General features: G+C 45.2%; 1 protein-coding gene across 2 annotated transcripts in view; it reads left to right on the top strand.

The window, feature by feature from the left end:
- Tprg1 (tumor protein p63 regulated 1) overlaps positions 1-15776 on the top strand; it is a 139762-nt gene that overhangs the window by 81492 nt on the left and 42494 nt on the right. The window lies entirely within an intron of this gene.

The following is a 15776-nucleotide window of genomic DNA, read 5'->3' as shown; positions in this document are numbered from 1 at the left end:
TCTTTCCTGTGCTGGCACTCTCATGCGCATGGGGGCCCCTATGGGCATAGCAATCTGACAAAAGCTGTTCAATTTTGTGAGCTAAACGATTTTACCTAATCAATTCCGCCTGTGAAAAATAGCTCTGAAGAGGTTTCTCTGCTGGAAAATATTGTTGCTGTCCCACGGATATGCCAGCCAAAGCTGAGCAGAGAGGCTCAGGCCAAGAAATGTCTTTCTGCAAGAGGACATATTATATATGTATAATATGTGTGTGTGTGTGTGTGTGTGTGTGTGTGTATCTCATTGTGTTGTTTCCATTTACATTCTGTAAACATAGGGATTTGTTGTCCATAGAAGTCAGGCCTGGGGAGCTGGTTTCTCTGACCAACACCTGTCCTGTCTCAGGAGTTACTCATGACAGCAGGAGCATCCTCTGTCCTTGGAGACTTGGGATGGGCATGGACAGGAGGGAAAGTGGACATTCCTAGACACTCTCCTGTCGTCTCAGCCTTGTGTGTGTGAACCCAGGAATCTGAAGGCCAGCGTGACACTCCGTGCCCCAGCATTCCAATTTGGCATCTCTTCCTAACTCGAAAGCTTCAAAGGGATTCTGCTCTGCCTAAAATCGGCTCCCGGCCCAGGCTGATTCTGCTGGCTTCGCGTCTGTCAGTGTGTTCTAATCACTGTTATAAGTGTGGTTCTGCGGAACACCTTGTAAAATATTTTCCAATTGCTCCAGCAACATCTCCTGTCTAGACAATGTAATTATGAGCACAGAGCAAATCGCTGAAGGTGTATGCCGCCCCCAGGGGTTGCACAACTCCAAGAGCAGGGCTGGGAAGACAGAGAGAAGTGTGAACGCTCTTAGTTACTTTGTGTTGACCTGACCAGAAAATTGAGTGTACCAAAGGAATCTGAATAACTTCTAATTAAGAAGAAACAATCTGGTTGAAAGCTGCTGCTTTGTTGCTTTCTCAAACTCAGGGGATTAAAGGCACGGATGTACTTCCTTCTGATCACATGTTCCCCCTTGGCTTCAGAGGTGCTTTGTGGCCGTTGATTTTATTTTTTTAAGCCACTTATTAATAATATCCCCCCCAACAGCATTTTGAAACTCAAAGCAGCTCCATAAACACAGTTCTTTCCAATGAAGTGTTTAAATTTTGTTTGGGGATTCCTTCTCGAGATCTGGCTATAGTGTGTGTGTTGGTTTATTGGGTACCTCAGAACAAGAAAACATAATCTCTGCCTCCAAGATGTTTAGCTACCCAAGGAGAAAGATCAGTGCATGCCATAAACATGCTTCCAAAGAAAGTTTTGTCTTGGGCTCTAGTAGTAAACCCACTTGTCATGGTCACAGAGGAAGGGGGTAGAATTTCTAGTGAGCAGAATAAAGAGGTCCCTAGGAGCGGATAAAATAGACAAATCCATGTAGTAGAAGCAGGACTTACGGGCAAGAGATTAGTCTAGGCAGGGTGGATAAGTAATGCCTGGCTAGTGGGATGGGCCAAGTCTCCCATGTCTTAAGGCCTAGCTGTTTTAAAGGTTTGTTAGAAATTTATGAATGATCTTAAATGATAGTATGAGGGGTTTGGAGTTTAGTCATATCCTGGCTTGGGGCTGAGAGTTCTGGGGGAGGATCCTGAAACAATTTATATCTTCCCTGTAGAAGCTAAGAGTAGTAACAATATGAGAAACAGTTTGGTTAAAAAAAAAACACAGAGAAAGTGGCTAGCTAGGAGATAAACTCCTTGATAGTAGTGTTGGATAATTACAAGGATTTGATCTGGTATGCGGGATGAAGGAAAAGGAGGGCGCAAGTGTGGGACGACGTGGCCAAAGTGGAATCTCTGGCATGAGATCATGGGATTGGATTTTTGTGGTGTGGGCAGGAGTGGAAGGAGCTTCAGGATAAACTTACAGGCGAGGGGTGTACTTCGTGTCGATTATCACAGAGTGTTTGGAGTGCAGAAGAGACTATGCGGGAAGATGGGCGCTGGGATAACTCTTACAATGGAACGGGAGCTCAGTTGTATCAACCAGCAGACATATTCCTGGGCTTCCGAGCCTCTTCCACAGCCTTGATCAAGCTGCCAGTGGTATAGGAAGTCCCTGCCAAAAGGCACCGCTCTCACACTCGGGTTGCTGTTGGCAGACCAGGCCCTCACTAGGAGTTGACAGAGGTATCGGTTTCCCTGTCATGTGAGCCTTTTTGTCAAACCACTGACAACATGGCTGCTGGCTTCTCTTGGCGAGAGTGAGAGATGGGTTGGGGAGGAGAGGAGCGGAGGAGTAAAATAGGATCTAGGGTTGAGTAGCTCGACCCTAAAAGGAACACCTCATCATTTCTACAGCATCCTGCATTGCTCTAGAGGCAAGCCACAGATCAGAAAGTAGGCATTGCTGGAGGGCATCTTACAGACAGCTGCTCACTCTCAGGACACTAGACTCTGTATCACAGATGTTGACCCTGACTGGAGTGGTGAGGTAGGAGCTAAGGAAAGACTTCCCTGAAGGAGGGATTCTGGTGATAGCCCTAAGTTAGGGTGGAGGACATCATGAAGAGAATGTTCCAGAAAGCAGGAATATATGCAAAGTAGAGAGGGAGCATGAAGTCTTGAGGAACTGGAAACTCTAGCGTGGCTCCAGGCTGCTAATAGGGCATGAAGGACCGTCATGGCGCTGAGTTTTCTACTGATGCGTTAAGAAGCTAGGGTCACAGGGAGTCCCTAGGACAATCCTAATTTACACGTTGCTTGTATTGGCGCTCATAATGGAGTGATGAGGCTCACAAGGAGAACAAAGCGGAAAGCCCCTGTCACAGACTATGGGGCTTCAGAGAAAGGGGTCTGACGCAGGGTACACAGTAAGGAAAACGGCCCGCTTACCTCTTCGGGTAACTGCTTCTCGTGTAATGAGGCAGTGCCTGTAAATCACCCAGGCTTCTGTGGCGGCAAAGACTTTACATAAACAGATGCCTTTATTATCGACCAAGGAGCTACGTGAGAGGGAGACACGCAACTGGATGCCCTGGCATTGGGCTTCCGATGGTCACTTGAGCAGATAAGCGGAGGCAGCAGAGGATTGCTGGGGGTTGGGAAGAGTGTGGGCGTGGGGAGGCAGGTGGAGTGGGCAAGTGTGGCTCTCCCAGATGATTTGCTCGTCATGAACAGCTGCACCCTTTAATCCCAGTTAAACGTGGGCGACTGCCGGCAAACACAGCACAGCTCCTCCACCTCTGGAGGATGAAATCTGAATTCTCTGCCCGGTGCTCTCTCCAGCTGGCCTCGTGGCTTCTCCTTGCAGAGTCTTGGTTCACTCCCATCTAACATACGGAGGGTTAAACGAGCTAATGATAGTTCTCTGCCATGCCTTGTGCATAAAGATTAATGGGAATGTTAGAAGCTTCGAATGTTGTAACTCAGTCATGGGCAAAGAGAATGGTGACCCAAAGCTGCTCTTGTTTTGCTTTAGGATTGTTTAATTCTGCAGAGAACTTGTACATTTGAGCATATGCACGGTTACTTACAACCTAGGAAGGGTGAGGCAGGGGAAGGAAGGCAGGCCAAAGTGGGACATGCCCCATTCCTCTCACATCTTTCTTCTTTATTTTTTCTTTCCCCTGCTCTTCTGAGTTCAAACCCTCAGCTCTAGTCATGTAATTCATACTCCCCCCTTTTATAATTTTTATTTTTTTTTCTATTAAAAACACATAGGAATCAGCTGGGCTAGTGTAGCTGCAGTACTGAGACAGGCAAGGTAGAGTTCAAGGCCACCCTGGATTCCAAAGTGCGACATGATCTCAAACCAGAACAACTAGAGCAATGGGAACTATGTTTAGATATGAAATATGCTCAGGTTTTCTCCATGTATCTATAGCTGGTGAGTAGACTTAGTTCTCCACCAGAGAAATGAACGCAATTCTGGGTTGAGACGCTGATGAGCAGGGTTCGGGGTGGCTGCCTTTCCTGTGGACGGCTCCCGACTTTCTCGTTTTCTCTTTTTATGAATGCTCTTCAGTGTTCCTTGTTTTCCCTCTTGTAAATTAGTGGCTAGGAAAATAGGTCTCTAGTCCATCACAGTCAGGATAAGAAGTCCGGAGCCACTGAACTCCGACAAGCAATTCCAAACAGTATTGCATTACCCTGGAGGCAGACAGGTGCGGTTGTAAGCAGCAATGGAACATGTCACCAAAGCCTGCTGAAACGTTCTTTTCCAAAGTTTCCAAACTAAGATAGGAAGAAGTTAGTGTAATCTCAGCATCCGCGAACATGCTCTACCTTGCCATTTAGTTTGGTTTGTGTTTTGATCTGGGCTTAAGTAGCGAGGATGACCACAGCATTTTCTGAATATAGGCTCACAAGTGTCCTCCTCTGAGGAATGGCGTCAAGTGAAAATGGCCTGACACAAAGGGCCCCTCTTCTTCTTCCGCTCGGGTAAGAAGTAGCAGTCTCTACCTTCTTTGCAGACTGCTTTCAGTAATGAATAATTTTTCCCCACATTTCTGCTATTCCAGAATCCTGAAAATTCTGTTTGCACGCTCTTAAGTCAGTTGTTAGAGTAGGAGAAAAGTGTGCTAAATGCTGAAGGTGTGGTGTTGGTGCTAGGAATTCTCCTGCCTCCCTTTCTGAGAGGATCCCTGAGTCGCTGAGACAGTTATATAACAAACTGAAACACTGTATCAGCAATTCTCAAACTTCCTTCTTGATACAGAGTTTCTCTGTATAACTGCTGTGGTTGTCCTAGAACTTGCTTTCTAGACCAGGCTGGCCTCGAACTCACAGAGATATGCCTGCCTCTGCCTCCCAAGATCTGGAATTAAAGGTATGTGCTACCAACGTCCAGTGGTTCTCAACCTTCCTAAGGCTGGGATCCTTTAATACAGTTCCTCACACTGCGGTGAACCCCAATCATAAAATTATTTTGTTGCTACTTCATAACTGCAATTTTGCTACTGTTACTAATTGTAATGTGAATATCTGATCTACAGGGTATCTGATATGTGAATCTCACAGGGGTTGTGACACACGGTGAGAAACACTGTACTATATAATGGGCACAGGGTATCTTGGAGTCTAAGTTGTGCCCATTAGGGTGCTTAAGGATGCTCTCCCCTCCTATTAGTGTGGGACTGAGGACATCAGGATGGGTGCAGACAGGCATCATCTCCACACTCCTGATTTGCCCTCTTTTGGTCTTCCTTTACCAAGAGAAAATGTGTGTTGTTGCTTATAAATGGGAGTTCTGTACCATTTGAAGTCCATACTAACCCTCACTACAGATTCAGAGACCATGAGTTCTGCCCACCCCTGAGTGTTGGGGTGATAAGGTTACAGCTTCAAATGATAAAATGTCCACGTGGTTCAGGATTTCACAGAATAGGACCTCTTTTTTAGATCTGTTTCCTTTTGGTTTTGCTCTATGACTTTCACGAAGTTCTTGTCCTTACACACACATAGGGTTAACAATATCTACCTCGCAGATGTGTTAGGATTACCTAAGGCCTTGTTACTGTCTGCTAGTCCACGTGAATTAGCTTTTTATTGTTTTCCATTCTGTTTACTTTGCCTTTTTCCCCCCTGAAATATGGCAATGATTTCTTCAATATCCTGTAGAAATAACAAAATGCTAACAGGTAGCTTATCTTGAAAAGCTACCACGTCTCAGAGCAGGGAAGGCACCTACCAGTCTGTGCTGTGAGTTTAGTGAGAGAGGCATGTAGACCGTTCACCTCACGGGAGGTCTGCTATTCTGTGACCAACTGTGCTAGAGTCAGGGTTCTGATGGCAATAGCAATGTGATGGATTGATCGAAGACCTCGCAGCTCTGTTGGTGAGAGATAGCCTATTTATTTCTGGAGCAGGAAGTCACATATAAAATGCCCAGAGGAACGCGATGGTACGCCCCAATTCAGACCAAACAGGAAAAGTCTAAGACACATTTTTTAAAACCTCATGCCCTCCTAAAGCTCTGGCATCTCTATTTTGGAACATTTGATGATGAGGAGAGGCTGTTTTTTCACAAAATGCAACATATAAGCAAGAACATCAAGTGATAAATACCTACTGAGCTTCATGGTTTATAAGCCAGGTGTGGTGGATCACCATGGTCTAAGAAATCCCAAGCACTGTGTACATTTTACTAAGCAAGAGGCTGAGGCAGGTGATGACTGTGGCTTGAGGCAAGCCTGGTCTACACAGTGAGTTCCACGGCAGTCCTGTGGAGCCCTGTTGAACAAACAAAGCTGCTTTCTATATCATGTGTGGTAAGTGTCATACATGTGTTCCCGGCAATTTTCTCTTTTCTTGCACGGTAAATTAGACTTTTAAGCACCTAGGTGACAGAAATGAGGTTTAGTTATGGCAAGTTCAATGTGGTTATTCTAGAATTGAAAGATAATATTAGCCTAATAGTGTTTGTAGACAATAAGAGATGAAGTATATTGGCCCTGTCATTGAACATTTTGAGCTCTCATTGCGTATAAAGAGATAAATATGAGGAAAGAATTTTCTTATGAGATGTAACTTGACCATTTTTAACCAAAAAAAATGGAAGAGAGAGGGAGAGAGAGAAAGAGAAAGAGAGAGAGAGAGAGAGAGAGAGAGAGAGAGAGAGAGAGAGAGAGAGAGAGAGAGAGGCTGCAGAAAGACCAGGCAATCTTATTTTGAGACTGAAAGTTGACAGATGAATGTATTTTGATGTAGAAGAGAGAAGTGGCTCAGAGACCGAGGGGGAAAATTTTCCAAAGAGATGGGAAGATACAAAAGTGTAACAAGTTGCTTAGGAAACCATCACAGGGACTCCTGGGCAACTGGAATACAGGCGGGGTGGACAGAGAGAAGAGAGCGTGCTCGTGGATGGTGCAGACTGTCAGGACATAGGGTTTTGTTTATCTTGATTGAGTTTGAGTCAAGTGTTTTAAAGCCTGGAGGCTTTGCACATCTTCGTGTTCCCACAACGCGCAGCACGCCACCTTACGCGACGAGCACGTTGCTGCGTGCTCAGTGCATGTTAAATGTGCAGTTGGAGAGGGGTGGTGTGTGAGGTGGATTAGACCACTGAGGAAAGTACCACCAGGCCTTTGAACAAGTCCAGGGGAGAGGTTTGGCGGGAGACGTCATGCATAAAATCCTGAGCCTATACCGACTGAATTCAATGGTCACTTGAAATTTGCTTGAATGGGTGTAAAGTCCCAAACAGAACTGTCTTGGGGTTTATAGACCAACCATCCTCAGCAAAGGTCAAGCTGTATCACAAGCTGTGATGACAGGCCGCAGGGGATTTTGTCACGCACACCCTGACTTTGCCTCTGGGGATCTGTGCCAAGAATGCCCTGGACTTGATCTTGATCCTGGGTGTGGCCCTGGCCACTCACTCGTAATGACCAGGGAGGCGTGTTGACAAGGATGGGTGGATGGGGGAGGATCTCTGAGCTATTTCTTGGCAGGCTTTTGTGGGGAGGCGTTCCCCAAATGCCACAATCCTGTTATTTTTGAGTAATGGACTAAACCCAGGTGTCCGATTGGACAAGACCACTCCTAATTTCTGCCACATAAATATTTGGTTGCCAAGAAGTTATATTTAAATGAGAAATACCTCCTTAAGATGTTGCTGCCTAGGGATTCCTGCAAACATCAGGATCCTACCCCTCCGGAGGAATGCCTGGGAGTACCCTAAATTTACCCGGCACTCTTTGTGTTGTGGAGGACACCTGCTTTGTGTTTGGAATAACAAGGACATATTCGAGAGAAAGCATTCCTTCTGAAAGTGTTCCTGGCCTCCAGCAGCAGGGCAATGGTGTTAGGACGGGACTCCAGCAGGGATGAAACCCACTGAGGTCTCGATCTCAATGAGAAAGTGGTTTTCTTCAGGGCTGACTCTTCCTTAACAGCCCCAGAGTCTAGAATCTTGGGTCCATGTTTTCTTGAGTTGCTCTTGCTTGGTATCAGTGTTTCAGTGTTTTTTTTTAGTTTCAGTTGCTTTTATCCGCCACCATCAAATGGCCACCCTCTTTCTGGGACGAACCTCTTGTTTTCTGTATTTTCCTTCGCTGGGTTGAGACTTAGCAGTTAAATCTGACGTCGGTTTCTGGATGATCTGTCATTAGAAAAAATTTCAATTATGCTCACTATTTCTTGTCAAAGAGAAAACACAGAAAAATGAGAACAAAAATACATCGAATCGATGGGTGGGAGGCTGGGAGGCTGGGCAAAAATCAAAATCCCAAGTAAAAAAAAAACTTACTCTAATTTTCTAGGATAAATAAGTATGTTTTAGTCCTACCAATAACCAGCTTAATCCCATGTTCTTTATAACAATGTCTAGGCTGAAGGTCACATGTAATAAACTGCTTGTGGTGGCATGTGCCTACAATTCCAGCATTTGGAAGACCAACACAGGATTGCCACATCTTTAAGGCTACACATAGCACATTTCACACCAGCCTGAGCTACATAGTGGGACCCTGTCTCGAACACAATAAAAAACAGAACAAACAGTGATTCTCTCCATGATTTCTTTAGCTGTCTTTCAACAATGAAGCATAATTTACTTTTATTTTAATTCCTGACCCTTGTCCATTGGATAAGGCCTGGCGCTATGTATGGTTTGTCTAGAATAGAATCCTCTCTAGAAATGTCAGGGGGCATTAGAAATGCTTGGCAGAGAGAGCATCAGAATTCAGAATTCATTTCTTCAGACTCACTGGGGAAAATACAGTTAATTGTGAGATGCTGCAATCATTCCAAGGTGCCATTATTACCAATCAATGAAAATGAATGAGGAAAATTTAGAACTGGAAGCAATTAATTCCCTTCATTCACAGTTAAGAGATGATGAACACACACATATACATGTACACATGGATGCATATGTACACTCACATACATTGGGTGCAAAGCTAAAAGGAGGACTTGACATGTCTAAGGTGGTTGTTCTGAATGGCAACAGTTTTATTTTTTAAAAAATCACTCATCTCATGTCATCAGCAAGCAAGGATGTCCTCTCCGGACATGTCCAAGGAATAGCACATCACTTGGATAGATGGAAAATGTGGAGTTCGAGAGCTGGTTTTTCATAAGTGTGTTCGCTTACGCTGCCTTCTCTTTTCTCTAAAGATTTTTTTCTTGTAGAGCAAAGATAGAGCATCTATGACCTTCCAAGTGTCTTTCAGAACTACGGTTCTACAGTTTGAAGTCATTGCTGTTGTGCCCTGGGAAGAATAATAATGTGTTGGTGTGAAGTAGACATTAGTGTGGCTTTCCTGGTAGTGTGCCTGGGGTGAGGACCCAGGCCGTGAAGTTAGGAGCTTTGAACTTGACTCTATCTTATCAATTAAGCCCCCATATTCTCCTAAATTATTGCTGGGAAGGAGTCTTTTTCAAAAGCCCATCTTCCCATGTAGCCTCTTGGGATTTTCAAATAACTCCCTTTTTAAATGCAGTGTGTCTGAAATCCATGTAGTTACCCCAGCAGCTGCTGGGTGGCAGCAGAAATGCTCCTATAGTGGCCTGTGAAAAGCGTAGGAGGGCAGGGCTGCAGGAGCCTCTGCACACTTAGTGCTTTACTAGGCACACACACAGATGTACATGCATGCATGCACACACGCACACCAACAGGGAGACCTAAGCAGACACGTGCACACATGTATGCATACACACACACACACACACACACACACACGCACGCACGCACACACGCATGCACACACGGCAGAGACAAAATGGTGGTTAAGTTGGAACTTTATAAAGAAACGGAGGACACCGGCTATGAAATCACTACGTGAACAATAAAGAGTGGAACTTTTGCGTCTCTTTGTTGCTGGGCTGCACGGGCTGTTTCCAACCACACTAAGAGAGGAGTTGTTTGCTTTCCATGAGACTTCTCTGAGTGACTTCAGAGGAGAGGGGCAGTCTTTGGTTGCACTGCACAGCGTTCAGACGGTCCTGTCAAGCTGCCGACGTGAACCTTTCAGCACCAGGGGACTCCGGACTTCACTGAGGGTCAAGACTGATGAGGCTACAGCTGTTTAGAGCCCCCACCACGGGAGGTATCTAGCTGAAGTTCATCACATGCACGCAAGGAAATGGAGACCGTCTCGCTCCTTTGCTGAGGGCCCTCTGTGGCTACCAACATTTACACAGCTCTAGCAGAAAGTAGCTGACTCTCCTGGGCGCTGTGCATGCTCATGCTTTGTATTAATTTTGTTTTTTGGAATTTTTATTAGTCATTTGAGAGTTTCTCGCAACATATTCCTCTCCCCCCCTCAACCCCTTCCAGGCCCCTCGCACTCTCCTAACTCGATTTTCTCTTCTTTATTCTAAACCCATTAAGTCCAATTTATGGTGCCCATATGCTCCACTGAAGTGTGCTTGACCCACCAGGGCTCGTCTCCTCAGAGAAAACTGTCTCACTATTTGTCTACATTATTTACCTATAAGTGATTGTTTTTTTCCAATCTTAATATTTGTGGCAGAAAAACTCCCCGAGACAGAGGAGACTCTAGAGATTATGTAAGACCCAAACAGGCAAAGCAACTCAGATCAAATTAAACTTACAGAGACACGTACAACTGTGCTGTCCAGGCTGCATAGGAAAATACATGGGCTTGGCTCACAGAGCGAGGTGGTGTTGCATGGTGCCTCACATTTCCTGTCAGTCAATCATCTAAGTCTCATCAGTCGAAGCAGAAAATGATAAGGACTTTTCGGGGATGCCGGTCCCTTTAAACAAGCTCTTCTGTTGGGGAGCTTACTGGTTTGCTTGCACCTTTATTTTTATGTACACTGCTATACCTAGTCTCCCGTGTTTGGTTTGCACTCTGGCTAGATCGTATGTTTTATGGTTTACAGCACAGTTAACCCACCCACCTGCTAGAAAGCACACCTCAGTCCTTGATGGGCAAACGGTGCAATCAGTCCCTTCAGAATCTATTCACGTCATAGGCTAACCAAGTTATAGCATGCTCTTCCCATATGTAGTTTAAGCATCTATTATTATGTTTGGGATATGCTTTGACTTGAATCGCCAAACCTGTGTAATTAAGTGTTATATTATAGTGGGCTCCACAGCATTGGGCAATGCAATGAATTCTGGCCTTGTAATCAACTGAAATTTGTGCCAACTCTAACAGGATCCAGCTCTGTGATGGTAGGTGAATTTCCATTTGAATCCATAAAGTGACAGTTCGGAAACCTAAGTGGACATGACTGTTTCCAGATTTCGTTTGTGTTGACTTTCAGATGTGAATGCATCTGAGATGCCTGTCCCACCCGTATAAGTTTTCTTATTGAGTGTCGAGACTCAGATCAACTCAACAGTGGATGATTAAGATGATTTCCACAGACCACAGACCTCCCCTGCTCAAATGTTTGATTTTTAAATTCACTCCTGAAGCTCTGCTGAGTCCAGTAGCCAGCTCAGATGAGGATGAACCCGGGAACAGTACCACCTCCTACAGGAAGGTGGCGCTAGAGACTCTTGTCTTAGATCCATGATGAGGTTAATCGCCTGCAGTGAAATAATCACAGAACAGGTAGGTAAACACGGGAGACACCTCAAAGCAGGCCTCCACTCTCCAGTTACGTGGACAGAAGCCTCAAAAGACTGCTGGTAAAATAGAACTCACTTGGGGAAGACTCATTTTCCCGGTGTTGAGTGGAAGTGAACTTTTTGGGAAGCCATCTCCCCTTCGCCTTCTACATCTACATGGAGTCAGGGGCCAGGTCACTATTTCAGTACCAGTTCAATTTCCATGGTGTTTCAAGCGTGCCGGAGCTGAGTTCCGGAGAGCAGCGTCTGAATTATTCCTTTTCCAGGGCAAACAGTGAGACTGGAGAAGTGTTAAATATGTTGCCTGTATATAAATGCTGGTACTTGTGACCCTAGGCAGGGCGTAGAAGGCTGCGCTCTCTCAGATGAGGCAACAGGGAGGGCACTTCAAGGATCCAAAATTGGAAAACATTCACTCTCTCCCTCCCTTCTGTCCTCCTTGGGCTGACTGCACTTGTAGGAAGTGACGGGAGGCATGATTTGGGAAGTCAGAGGAAGACTGAGGATCCTTGCGTTCTCAACCCAGGCTTTTTACCATTGCCCCTGTGCAAAGATGGATGGAGGAGGCAAGTGGCCTAGGCTGTTTAATCCTAGCTGTCTAATTGATCTCCTCCTCTTTTTTCCCTACAACAAGTTAGTATTGTAACCTTTCTGGGTGTTGGCCTTATTAAGTCCCATGCACTCCCTCTTCGATGACATGGGCTTCTACTGGGGGGCCCCTAGCATGTGACTGGAATATTTGCAGTTCTTACATGGAAAGCGCTCCCGAGAAAAGCCACAAGAATTGCTAACATGCCCAGGCACATTAGAGGTTGCCCCCAGGCTCTTTCCATTGGCCGACACAAAGATGATGAAGGTGGTGTCTGCCCACTCCTGTGTGGCAATCATGCTGCGTTTGTCGAGAAGCCAGGAGGAAGGAAGAATATTGGTTCAAAACGGCCTGATGACAGCCTGTTTGGAGACAGAGATGCTTTGCCACTTCAAATCCTTGATTGCAAAAATTCTTATGGTCGAAAGTTCTTCATTGATCTAAAGGAGCCTCCTAGAAAGGGGACAGGTATTCCTTTATTCTACCTCAGCTAGACTGACAGTTTTCTTGTAGCCAGTTGGAGACAGACTCACAACCCCTGGATTGAAGTCTTTTAACACTAAGGTACGGGATCCGGCTGCAAGCCTGGTCCCAGGAAAGAGTCTGTTCTTTAAAATGTCCTAAACTGTAATCACAACGGGATGGATTTCAAGGTCAAAATCGCTGTTGAGTTGGGGGGATTTTTATATTTATGGAAGTTAAGCCCATGACCTTGTATAGCCTGGTTGGTTTGCAAAGGCTCTCACGTGTGTAGGATGGAGAGCATTCATGGAACCTGAGAGGGTCGCTGAGAATTGTCCAGGCCCAAAATACTGAGGCATCTGAGCCAACTGTCCACTAAAGAAAATACTTGAGAAAAATCAACCTTCCACCACCCCCCAGGAATAAAAAGGTCTGTGTAGGCTCAGTTTCCATAGTTTCTGTGGTCCCTTGTTCCTGTGCCTTCGGGCCTTTGGTGAGGCAGCCATGGCTGACATGTTTGATGAAGAAAACTGCTCAGGTCATGGTCTCCAGAAATTGAAAAGAGGAGAGGCAAAGTTCAAGAGCTTGTCCCCATGGTGATCTAACTCCATCTGACTGGCTTCACCTCCAGAAAGTTCCAGCACATCCTAGCTCTACCATCTGCTACATCCGAGCCTTTACCATACAGTCCTCCAGAAGAGACTGAGTATCCAGACGATAAGACAGGGCACAGATTTTCTAGTGCAGTTTCTTAAGATTGATCAGTGCTTTAACTTCTTTTTTAAGGAAAGGACACCACATTTTCCTCAGGAATATACCTGGGAAATTTAGGAAATATTGGTATATGTCAAACCAATATTGAATCTTACAGTCACACCCCCCCAAAACTAATTTCTCAGATTATGCTAAGATGACGGTATTAAATGTGTTTATGTCTTTTTATTAACCAAGAAAGAAGAGAACAGAAGATCTGTCAACTGAGGGGAGGTCTTGGGCCTTTTTCTTCTTGGCTGTACTCCTCCTCCACTTCAGCTCTGTTCTGGACAACTTGGCTACGACATACATAGAAATGCTATCTGAAGCCAGGTTCAAACAAACTCTTCAAGCACAAAGAACATGTACTGAACATGAATGCCTCTAACGCACTCACCGCAGCTGTTGAAGCGGTGTGGACCTAAGTGACATGGCCTTTGCTGTTAATGGTGTAATGGCAGAGATATTTCAGGGACCTGGAAAAATGTGCTGTGAGGAACACGGTGATCGTGGCAGTTGCAAGGCGTTGGTGCTGAGGCAATAATTCGGCTATGGTGGATCTGAACAACAGGAAGGAAATAGAGTGTGGTATGGTGTTGGGCTGTGATCAACTGGGAAGTGGAAAGGGCTTCTCCACTTGGGACATGGAGCGAGAATACAGTCACATGGTCAGAAAGAGAAGAGAGTCTCAGAGGACTCTGAGCCAATTGGGTTTCTTATGATGGATGCACACTGGTCAGCATCGGTTGGACCAGTGGGAAAGGCTGGGTGGTGGTGGTGCACGCTTTTGATCCCAGCACTTGGGAGGCAGAGGCAGGCGGAGCTCTGTGAGTTTGAGGTCAGCCTGGTCTAGAAAGTGAGTTCTGGGACAGCTAGGACTGTTATACAGAGAAGCCCTGTCTCAAAACAAGCAAACAAACAAACAAACAAACAAACAAAACAAAACAAACAAAAAGGTGAGAAGGGAAACCTGAATGAATGGGTAGCATTTTATTCCCTTTTTTATTTCCTTATTTTCCCTCCCTCCCTTTCCCTACCTCCCTCTTTCAACAAATACAATGATTTTGATACAGTTATGAGAATTGGAGGACATTTTACTTAGATAATGGGAGGCCATTTTGAAAGCCTTCCTAGAGGAAGAAAAATTAGGCATTGGCAAAGGCCTTCCCAAGTAGAGGAAGTGAGGAATACCCTTCTAATAAGACTGATGTACCAGTCTGTGGATAGATAACACATGAATTCTAGGAGGACTGATTGTGTAGAAAACAGAATTAGGGGGGAGGGGAAGCCACCATGGCAGACAGGTGTGCAGGAAATGGTGGTGGAGCCACGGCCCTGTGGGAGAGGCACACTACAGTGCTCGAGTTCACGCTGGAAGCAGAAGGAAGAATATGAATTCAGGAAAGAAAAAGCACAATGAATGTTAAAATAATTGAGGCTGGAATTCTGGGCTGGAAGCAAAATGGCTTTGGGTGGAATGTGTCTGTCAGGAGAGACTGGCATGAGGGATGTTCTGGATTCCATGATGAACCACAGGGAAACACAAATGAACGGATCCACGGAAAATCATGCCACGAGCAAAATTTCCTAGCTCTGGGATTATGATTCTCCTCTCTTTACTTGAAAACTGGAGCTATGGCAGATCCTATCTTAAGATTTCTTTGAAGTATCGGTGTCTAAATGGTTCTGTTTGGGACAAACTTAGTTGGCCGTGTGTACTTAAAGAAAAACAGAAAGACCCGATACTCTTAACAGTTCCAAGCCTCCTCCCTGGCTTGCTTCATGACTTTTCTAAGTCATACCTTGGGATTATTTATGATGGCAGACCTGACACTCTGCCTATACACATGCATCCTGAAGCAAGCTGCTTTCTTGGGACGAGACCAAGAGAGGCAAGATTCTACCAAAATACCCAATTTTCATTATTTTCCTCCCTTCTTTTAGTTCTTGAGGAAAATTGGTGATTACTGGACCACATCTATATTTTTTAATGACCCCACATGCTCCAGGGATGAATCATGGAAGCTTCCTCTCCCTGCCTCCTTATTACTTCATTTCTAACTCCATTTCTGTCTCCACTGTAATTGCAGCACTGGATGAGACGCTGCTTGAGGAGGAATTAGCCAAACCTGTGGTGGTTTGGCAGCAGAAGGATAAAGAGGAAGCAACAGGGAACAGAAGGGCTGTGTGAAAGAAATGTGTAGTATGTGGCTTTCTGCCCAACAAAGGCCACTTCCCCTACCACTTCCACCCTTCCTGAGGCTTTGATGGTATTGGGTGGGAGATGGAAGTCAGTTCATATGCAGTATTTACCCAGACATAATCATCAGGCTGCGAAGGAGGAACTTGAAATGTACACATATAAATACACAGCACCTCATACTCTAAGATACCGGGGGAATTTCAAAACCACGTGTATATTTGAAACAATAGCAGTATA

This window comes from Myodes glareolus, chromosome 2 (genome assembly GCF_982192425.1).
Source record: "Myodes glareolus chromosome 2, mMyoGla1.1, whole genome shotgun sequence".
In the NCBI taxonomy this organism is placed as follows: domain Eukaryota; kingdom Metazoa; phylum Chordata; class Mammalia; order Rodentia; family Cricetidae; genus Myodes; species Myodes glareolus.
This window is presented reverse-complemented; position numbering and strand designations above follow the sequence as displayed.